Source organism: Lontra canadensis, unplaced genomic scaffold (assembly GCF_010015895.1).
Source record: "Lontra canadensis isolate GAN:19392208 unplaced genomic scaffold, GSC_riverotter_1.0 scaffold23, whole genome shotgun sequence".
NCBI classification, from domain to species: Eukaryota; Metazoa; Chordata; class Mammalia; order Carnivora; family Mustelidae; genus Lontra; species Lontra canadensis.
Window position 1 is genome coordinate 5,364,936 of NW_022631017.1, and position 9,909 is coordinate 5,374,844.

A 9,909-nucleotide genomic window follows, 5' to 3' on the forward strand; every position below is an offset into this window, starting at 1 on the left:
CTGAGCAGGGAGCCTGACCTGGGGCTTGATCCCAGGACCCTGGGATCATGATCTGAGCCAAAGGCAGCCACTTAACTGACTGAGACACCCAGGTGCCCCAACATACCTTTTTTTTTTTTAATAGTTTTTTTTTTTAATTGGGGGTGAGGGGAATGGCAGAGGGAGAGGGAGAGAGAGAATCTTAAGCAAGCTCCATGCCCAGGTGAAGCCCAATGTGGGGCTTGATCTCACAACCCTGAGATCATGACCTGAGTCGAAGTCAAAAGTTGGATGTTTAACCAACTGAGCCACCCAGACACCTCAATATAAACATACCTTTGAAAAGAAAGGGAGTCACAGTCTTCCAGAGTTTTAAGTTTTTAGAATACATGAGATTAGCTTCTTTTCACTATGAAGAGGCTGGTTTACCTCATCACTCCTCGCTCCGTGGATGTAAAAATGTGAGCCTATATGTTTGTTAGTCTCAATTACATCATTGTTCACCATCACTTAAGAGAATTGTAAGGGGTGCCTGGGTGGTTAGTCGGTTAAGCATCTGCCTTCGGCTCAGGTCATGATCCCAGGACCCTGGGATTGAGCCCTGCAAAGGGCTCCCTGCTCAACAGGGGAATCTGTTTCTCCCTCTCCCTTCCCCCACTCATGCTCTATCTTGCTCACTCTGTCTCTCAAATAAATAAATCTTAAAAATAAACAAACACAGACCCTTTCTAGGCTTTCAGGGTTTTTACAAAGTAGATGTAATTTGCAGAATCAGGCTCACTACATTTTGATGATGATTTTCGTATGGCTGTGCTTCAGTGTGGGGCTGTGGAGATGCAGGGCCTGCCCATACCAGCATGATCAAGTATTTCCCAGCACACAATCCTCCTAGATCCAAGACAATTCTTTCTCCTGATTTCATTTACAGAGACCTAGTCTCCCTGCTGGAATGGATGTGTTAGTGTGGAGTCCGGGGTTGGCTAGACAGACTGCATAGACAGAGGAGAGGCTTGGACTAGAAGTGCCATCTTGGACAAAGACAGTAATTTGAGCTTCAGGTATTGGAGGAAACTGCCTGGCAAAGACTTGAAACTGTTCTGAACTCAGCCCCACGAGCCTTTTGAACTGTTCATCACGATAGCCAGAAGGGCCATTGGACATATGCAATCTCTTTGATTGTAATTGACATTATGTACCAGTAGTTTAAAGCCGGGAGGCCACCTTTATTCTTATTTAAGACCCTGGCTGGACATCCTGAACCCTATTTAAATGATTCTTTGGAGAATGATTTCAAAACTTCAAGAAATGATAACTTCAGTCTGTTTTCCAGATTTAAGTAATACACATTTCCTAATTTTTCTATTAATAGAAACCTGCAAGTGCCACCCTGGTGGATAAGTTTTTATTACATGTAAATGTCTTTTTCCTAACTCAGGATGTTGAATTTGTTGGAAGCCTAAGAAATATCATTTTATTTTTAAAAATATTTTATTCTTTTATTTGACAGAGAGAGACAGCACAAGCTGGGGGAGGGGCATAGGGAGAGGGAGAAGCAGGGTCTCCACTGAGCAGGGAACCCGATGCAATGCAAGGCTGGATCCTGGGACCCTGGGATCATGACCTGAGGTGAAGGCAGACATTTAACCAACTAAGCCACCCAGGCTTCCCAGAAATATCATTTTAAAGATCTTGAAACTTGGTGGGATCTTGCATTCTTTAATATTCTTAAAGCCACTTAACTCAGAAAATACTTAGTGAAGGCAGGAATTAAAATATTTCTACACCCATATATGCAATAATGTTCTTTATAGCAGCCTTGTTACAACAGCCAAAAGGTGGAAGCAGCCCAAGTGTCCATCAGTGGATAAATGGATAAACAAAATGTGATATATACATACAAGGAATATTTTTCAGTCAAAGGAAATTCTGACACATGCTACAACATGAATGAATCTTGAGAACATTATGCTAAGGGCAATCAGCCAGTCAAAAAAGGGCAAGTACTGTATGATTCCTCTTATATGAGGTGGTACCTAGAATAGTCAAATTCTTAGAGTCTGAAAATAGGGGTGGTTGCCAAGTGGCAGGGTGAGGGGGAATAGGGAGTTAGTGTTTAATGAGTAGAGTTTCAGTTTGGAATGATGAAAAAGTTCTGGATCTAGATGATAGTGATTGTTGCCCAACAATGTGAATGTTGGTAATCAGTGTCAGTGTCACTGAAATGTACACTTATTTTTTTTTAAGATTTATTTATTTATTTGACAGAGAGAGAGAGAGCAAGCAGGAACAGGGGGAGAGGCAGTGGGAGAGGGACAAGCAGACTCTGCATTGAGCAGGGAGCCGGATGTGGAACTTGATCCCAGAAACCTGAGATCATGACCTGAGCTGAGATCAAGAGTCGGATGCTCAACCAACCCAGGTGCTCCTGAACTGTCCACTCAGAATAATCCAAATGGTGGGGCACCTGGGTGGCTTAGTCTTGTTTTCTGGCTTCTGATGGAGACTCATCTTTCCCAACTCTAAGGGGGGACACCCTGGAACACACTCTGGGTCTCTCCCTTCAGACTTTGGGTACCCTGAGGTGAAATCCTGTGCCACCCCTCTCAGACTTCAATTTGGAGTCATGGGGAAGCTCAGAAAGTACAGAAGAAATAGCTTGTCTCCATCTTCTGGAAAGTACCAGGACCTGTTTGTCAGGCCCTGCTTCACTCTGGGACAGTAAGGGCTGGATAGTTCTGCAGCCCCCAGTCTCTTTGTTAAATCAGCCCCTGAAACTTGCCCACTTCTCAACTAACCCCAAAGTACATGGTCAGTGTTGACCTTGCCCAGCTTCTTCCCTTTCCGTGAGCAGGTATCGCCAGGTGCCCCAAACCTGACTTCCAGGGGCCTGAGACCTGACACTCCAGCCCCTGAGGCATACAGTAGGCCCTGCCAACACACACACACACACACACACACACACACACACACACACACACAATCACACACAGACAAAAAGTGTGGCACAATGGCTGGTTAGGACTTCAGCCCTTGAGAAACTGGTTCCAACTCCTGCTGTGTGGTAGGAGTGAGGGTAGAGGATAGGAAACAACCAGTGGGGAGGACATTGGTTTCAGAACCCAAAGGCCCTGTCCTGGCAGAAAGTCTTGGTGGAGAGTGACCTACTTGGATATGCTTGACTTCCTCTCTATACCAGCTCAGCTCCCTCTTGCAGCCTCTGCTTGATGGGTGGGCCAGACTGCCTTGGAGAGATGGTACCAGGACAAAACCAGCAGGTAGGTGACTGGCCTTAGCACGTAAGGACTGGGACTAGACCTGCATATCGCTGGGTCTCCATGAGGTCCAGGGCCCACAGGTGTGTCTGGTCCCCCTTAATTTGGAGTGTGGGGCAGTGAGTGGGTGTGCCTGCCCTACTAGACTATAGGCTGCTTGAAGTCAGGGCCCAGCACTCTTTTTTCATTCAGATTAATTCACTTGCTCACTCAACTAATGCTTATTGAGCTTCTGGGGTCCCTCTTAGCCTCTGACTACAATGCTGACTATGATGCTACACTCCAACAGGGATGAAGAGAGATATTTGTTAGTGGGTCAATGAATGTGTGAATGAATGAATGAGTGCCTCTCCATGCTCCCCAGATTCCTGTCTCTCTCTGTACCCTCACTTTGTCAGAGGAGCATGCAACCCTTGGTCTCAGGGTCATGAGTTTGAGCCCCATGTTGAATGTAGAGATGACTTAAATAAATAGAACTGGAAGAGATACTGGCTCAGAAACAGTTGCTGAGAGACGAGTCCAGCACAGTTCAGAACAACCCAGTTCAACTTCCCATCATTGATCTCATTGCCAACCTCCTCCCTATTCCAGGGTAAGATACGAACTTTAGCAGGGATCCCCAAAGCCTCAGCAACCACTCACCCCAGTCCCTACTCTCCTGCGTCCAGTTAACACACATGGGCTTTCACACACACTATCTCCTTCTCCCCTTAGAACTGACCCAATGGAGAGTAAGACTGGTACCATCTTGGTATTTTACAGATGAGGAAACCGAGTCCCAAAAATGTTATGAGACTTTCTTAGAGGTCATCAGTGACCGTGTTCCAAGTCCTGTTAATTTTGCTTCAATATACCACACTTCCACTTTAAGATACCTCAAGCAGATTGGGGCCAGAGGCACCCGCCTCTTTCCCAGCAGGCCCAGGGACTTCCCTTGGCATCCAAGGGCATTAGTTTTTTCTCCGGGAGTAATAGGATAGTGGCATAATGACCTGGTACTAAGGAGGCAATGAAAATGGACACCTGGGGATGTGGAAACATTGGGATAAGCCCTAAACATCAGGGTTGGAACCATTCTTAGAACCACAAAGTTAACGCCCACTATTTACAAGGAAAAGGAGGGATTTGCCCACTGAATATTTCTGACAATTTTTCATTCCTTTATTGCAGTTATCTATCATTGCACATAATAAATTATCTCAAAACTTAATGACTTAAGACGACAATAATTTTTATTTCCCAGATTCCTGTGGGTCAAGAATTTAGGAAGGGCCCAGCTGGGGCCTTTCTTTCTTTCTTTCTTTCTTTCTTCCTTTCTTTCTTTCTTTCTTTCTTCCTTTCTTTTTAAGATTTATTTGTCTAGTTAGACACACACACACACACACACGCACACACAAGTTGGGGAGGGGCAGAGGGAGTGAGAGAGAATCTCATGTAGATTCTGTGCTGAGCGTGGAGCCTTATGTGGGGCTCCATCCCATGACCCTGAAATCATGACCTGAGCCGAAACCAAGAGTCAGATGTTTAACTGAGTGAGCCACCCGGGTGCCCCTCAGCTGGGCAGTTCTGACTTTGTCTCTCATGAATGAAACCCCAGTTAGTCAGTAGCTGAAGCTGAAACAGTAGGAGCTGGAGCACTCGAGGGCTGCCTGAGCCTCTCCCTTTCTCCACATGGTCTCATGTCTTCTCCCTGGGGCACCTCCACTGGGGCTAGTTTGGGCTGCCTCATGGGGACCTCAGGGTGATCACCTGGATTATACGGTAGCTCGGGTCTCCAAAGGCAAGTTTCTCAAGAGAATCATGTCAAACCTGGGTCATCTTTTGTGACCCCACCTCAGAAGTCACAGAGCATCCCATCCACCATGGTTACAAGCCTGCCTGGAGTCAAGGGAGGGGAACACAGAACCTACCTCTCAACAGGAGGAGTGTCAAAGTCACATTAGAAGAAGAGCATGTGGGGTGGGAGATCTATGGAAGCCATCTTTGGAAAATACAATCTATCATTCCAGTGCACAGTTGCCCAGATCAATTGCATGGCAAGGGAGCGAGCAGGCCTGGGCTGAACCCTGGCTCCATCACCTGCTAGCTCTGTGACCTTGGGGAAGTCCCCTAAGCCCTTGTTCTCTTCCCCTCCCTCCTCCATAAAACCAAAATAGTAGTAATGTCCATCTTACAGGACCATGGAGAGGAGGCCAGTGAAAGGTTGGCCCAGAGAATGTTTGTTTTTTCTTCTTCCAGGTTATGAGAGAGCAGTGAGTATACCATCAATCCAAATCTTTCTTCCTGCCCATGAAACAGACTCAAATCTCAATAAAGACAAAAACTAAGACAAATAAGAGTGCAAATTCAGTGCCAGACAGTACAAGATGGGGCATGATAAATCGAGAGCTGCATGTAGCAGTAAACAAAACAAAGCCAGGGCCCCTGGCTGGCTTAGTAGTGAAAACATGCAATTCTTGATCTCAGCTCTTGATCTACATTGGGTGTAGAGAACACTCAAATAAATAAATAAAAACTTAAAAAAATCTTAAACAAACAAAGCCCTTGCCTTCAAGGAGTGAAGCTATCAGTCTATAAATATATGCTAAAAGATATATATGTCAGGTGGAGAAAAGCGTTGTAAAGAAAAAGTAGGCTGAAGGAAATAGATAGAGGTGAGGGTGGGATCATTACATAGAGTGATGAGGGTGGGCCACTTTACTACAATGAAACTTGAAGAGAGACTGAATTAAATAAGGGAGAGAGCTATGAAAAGATCTGGGTAAGAGCATTCCAGGCAGAGGAAACAGCTAGTGCAAAGGTCCTGAGGCAGGGGCCATGCTTGATGTGTTCAATAATCAACACAGAGGTCAGTTTGGTTGGAGCAGAGTAAAGCAGGGAGAGAATAGGGGATAAAGCCAGATGGGATCTGCTGGAAGATTTGGAGCAGAGATGTGTCATAATCTAACTTCCATCTTTTAAACACTTTTTATTTTCAAATACATTTTGATTTACAATAAAGCTGCAAAGATAATAAAGAATGTACCATTCACCCAGATTCCCCTAGTGTTAACATCAGCCTAGTTAACATTCCCCGAGTTAACATTAACAAATGTGGTATGTTTGTCAAGCTGAAGAAGCCAACAATGGTACCTTAGTGTAAACTAAACTCCAGACTTTACTCAGACTTCACCTGGTTTCTCACTAATGATCTTTTTCTGTTTCAGATTTAAGATTTAGTGTACCACATCGCATTTTGCTGGCTTCTTATTTCATCAGGATCACCCTGGCTACTACACGATAATAAAAGGCCCACTAAGAAGCTTTTGCAGTAGGGCACCTGGGTTGCTCAGCCAGTTAAGCATCTGACTCTTGATTTCAGCTCAGGTCAGGATCGTGGGATCATGGGATCGAGCCCCGTGTTGGGCTCTGTGCTCAGTGTGGAGTCCGCTTGTCCCTCTCCCTCTGCTCCTCTCACTGTGCTCGCTCTCTCTCATAAATAAATCAACAAAATCTTGAAGAAGGAAGAGGAGGAGAAGGTGTAGAAGGTGTTGCAGTCATCAAAGCAAGAGATGGGGTTTGGATCAGATGTCAGAGGTCAGATTGGGAAATGTGGTCAAGTTCTGCATGAACTTGAAGGCAGAGCCAACAGGAGTTGCAGGATGTGGGATGTGAGAGCAAAAGGAGAGGGAAATACAATGCCAAGGACTTTAATCTCAAACACTGAATAGATGAAATAGCCATTTACTGATCTTGGTAGACTGACAGTAGGCTGAAAGTCATGAGTCTGCATTGGGACGTGCTAAATTGGCGTTGCTTGTCAGGCAGTCCAAGGGGAGGTGTCAAGTAGGAAGTCAGATACACGAGTCTGGATTTCAAGGAGAAATCCTGGCCAGAAACATGAACTTGGGAAATAGGAACTCAGCTTCTAGCCAGGACTTTAGAATTCCATTAGGCTGGATGAGATCATGACCAGAGTGAGTGAAGGTAGAAAAGAGGTCTGAGGGTCGAGCCCTGAGGCCATGGAAGAAGTTGGAAGGACGAAGAAAAAGCAAAGCGGACGGACTGGAGGGGAAGCTGTTGAGGTAGGTGGAAAAGCCAGTGAGAAGGATCCTAGAAGTCCAGGTGACAGCTCTGTCAGACGCAGCTTTAGGGAACCCCCGAGATGAGGACTGAGAAGTCATGGCTGGATTTGACGATGGTGAGGGCATTGGCGAGATTTACTCCAGTGGCTGGGTGGGGTGAGAAGTTTCAAGAGAAAATGAGAGAAGAGGTAAAGACGGTAAGTACAGACAAAAATTTTTGAGGAGTTTTCAGTAAAGGGGAGTAGAAAAATGTAGCTGGAAGAGAATATGTTTGAAAGAGGACATTTATTTTAAGATGGGAGAGAGGTTGCTGGAAATGATCCCATAGCAGACTGAGGATGCAGAAGAGATGGGAGGAACTGGGGAGCCCTGTAATTACATGGGGAGAAGGATGGGAAATGGTGCTCATGTGGAGGGGCTCACCTCGGTAAGAACGTAGGCAGTCCATCTATAGTAACAGGAGGGAGGGCAGAGTATATGGAAACAGCTGCATGTAGGCGATAGAAACCCATGGAAGTTCTCTTCAGACTGCTTCTATTTTCTCCATGAAGTTGGAAGCAAGACCACCAGCAGAGTGAGGAGAAAGGAGGAGTGGTTGGGGGTGAGAGTGGTTGGAGGAGAGAGAAGAAGGTAAAAACAGCTTTCGGGGAGTGTGAGAGAATGCACAAGACTGAGGAAATACAGGAGCATGGAAAGTTAACACAAAGGACCTTTGAGGGGGCATGGATTTAAGGGAGACCAGTCAGGCTGGAGACGTGTTTTTTCCCAGCCATGTTCAGCTCCTCGGGTGCAGGCTGGAGAAGGCACAGGGATGGGGTTTTGCCAGATGAATACGATGGGAGAGAGGGGCCAGGAAGTTCATGTGTGCAAGGGAGAGATGACAGTAATAAATCATGGAATCAGAGCTAGGTAAGGAGGGAAGGCTGGATGTGATGGAGAGAGGAAACAACCAAAAGAGGGTAGTGTCAGTTGGAGAAGAGACAGGGCCAGTGTATCCACAAGAGGCAACGTGCCTAAGGCTCAGGATATTTTTAGGGGCCCAAAAATGTGTTTTTTAAAATTACTTATTTATTTATTTGTCAGAGAGATTGAGAGAGGGAGAGTGAGAGTGAAAGAGGGAGGACCCGCAAGCAGAGGGACAAGCAGTCTCCCCCATTGAGCAGGGAGCCCGATGCGGGACTCTATCCCAGGACCCCAGGATCATGACCTGAGCTGAAGGCAGACGCTTAACGACTGAGCCACCCAGGTGTCCCAAATTCCTGGTGATTCTTGATGATTCGGTGTCACGTAGGCAGTTCTTCCAATACGTCTGATAAGTTTGCTTGCAAAGGTGGCTGCTGCTCTTGACCCTCTCCCACATGACCCTTGGTAGTGATTTTGCTGTTCCGCCCAGCAAGAAGTGGAGTCTGTTTCTGTAATCCCTTGAATCTGGGCTAGCCTCCTGACTTGCTTGGACTAACAGAATGACATTGTGTGAGTCCCCAAAGTCTGAGCCTCAAGAGACCTTGCAGCTTGCCCCTTTGCCCTCTTAGAAAATTCATGATGTCGAGAAGTCTGGTCTGGCCTATTGGAAGATGAGAAGTCCCACGGAGAAGAGCTGAGGTGCCCTGGCCAGCCACCACCAGTCACATGAGGTCATGTTACCCAGCCCCAGTCAAGCTTCCAGATGACAATAGCCACATGAATGAGCCTAGACGAGAGCAGCGAAAGGATCGCTTAGCAGAGCTTAGCCGGTATTACCAAACTATGAGCAGATGAATGGGGGGGGGGAAGCCTGCTTCTCCCTCTCCCATTCCCTCTGTTTGTGTTTCCACTCTCGCTCTCTCTGCCTGTCAAATAAATAAATAAAATCTCTCTATATATATATATAAAAGAAACACCAGGAATTTGATGCAAGTGGGAGTAAAGAGAGTGACAATAAGCCAGGTGCTAAAATCTTCAAAACATACGGGAGTAGGGAGTGATGTAATGGGATGCCATCAACTCCCAGAGCTTCAAATATCTGTATTGTTTCATCAGTAAATGTCAATGAATTTCATTAAGGAAAAGGAACTGTTCATTTTTCACAACTTCTTTGACTCACTCATCAGTTTAGACTCTATCTTAAGAAAGGAACCTAAACCATGGAAAAAAACTACAGGCATGAAAATCCGCGGCCCTTCTATTTATCTGGGAGCTGTATCCCCAGGGCTGGCACACAGCACTAGCATGTGTGTGCTCAGTAAATATTTGTTGAATGGATTTATAATGGCAAAACCAGAAACAACCTAAATAGGCAGAAACGAGGGCTAGGTTAAATAAAAACGGTGGTATAGGGCGCCTGGGTGGCTCAGTTGGGTAAGTGACTGCCTTTGGCTCAGGTCATGGTCTTCACCCTGCATCGGGCTCCCCCTGCTCTGCGGGGAGCCTGCTTCTCCTCCTCCCTCTGCCTGCCACTCCCTCTGCTTGTGCGCTCTCTCTGTCAAATAAATAAATTAATCTGTAAAAAATAAAATAAAAATAAAAATGATGGTATATTAATGGAATGTCATGTAACCATAAAAAATGATATTTTGGAGGACCATCAATATATAACATACAGTTAAAAAAAAATC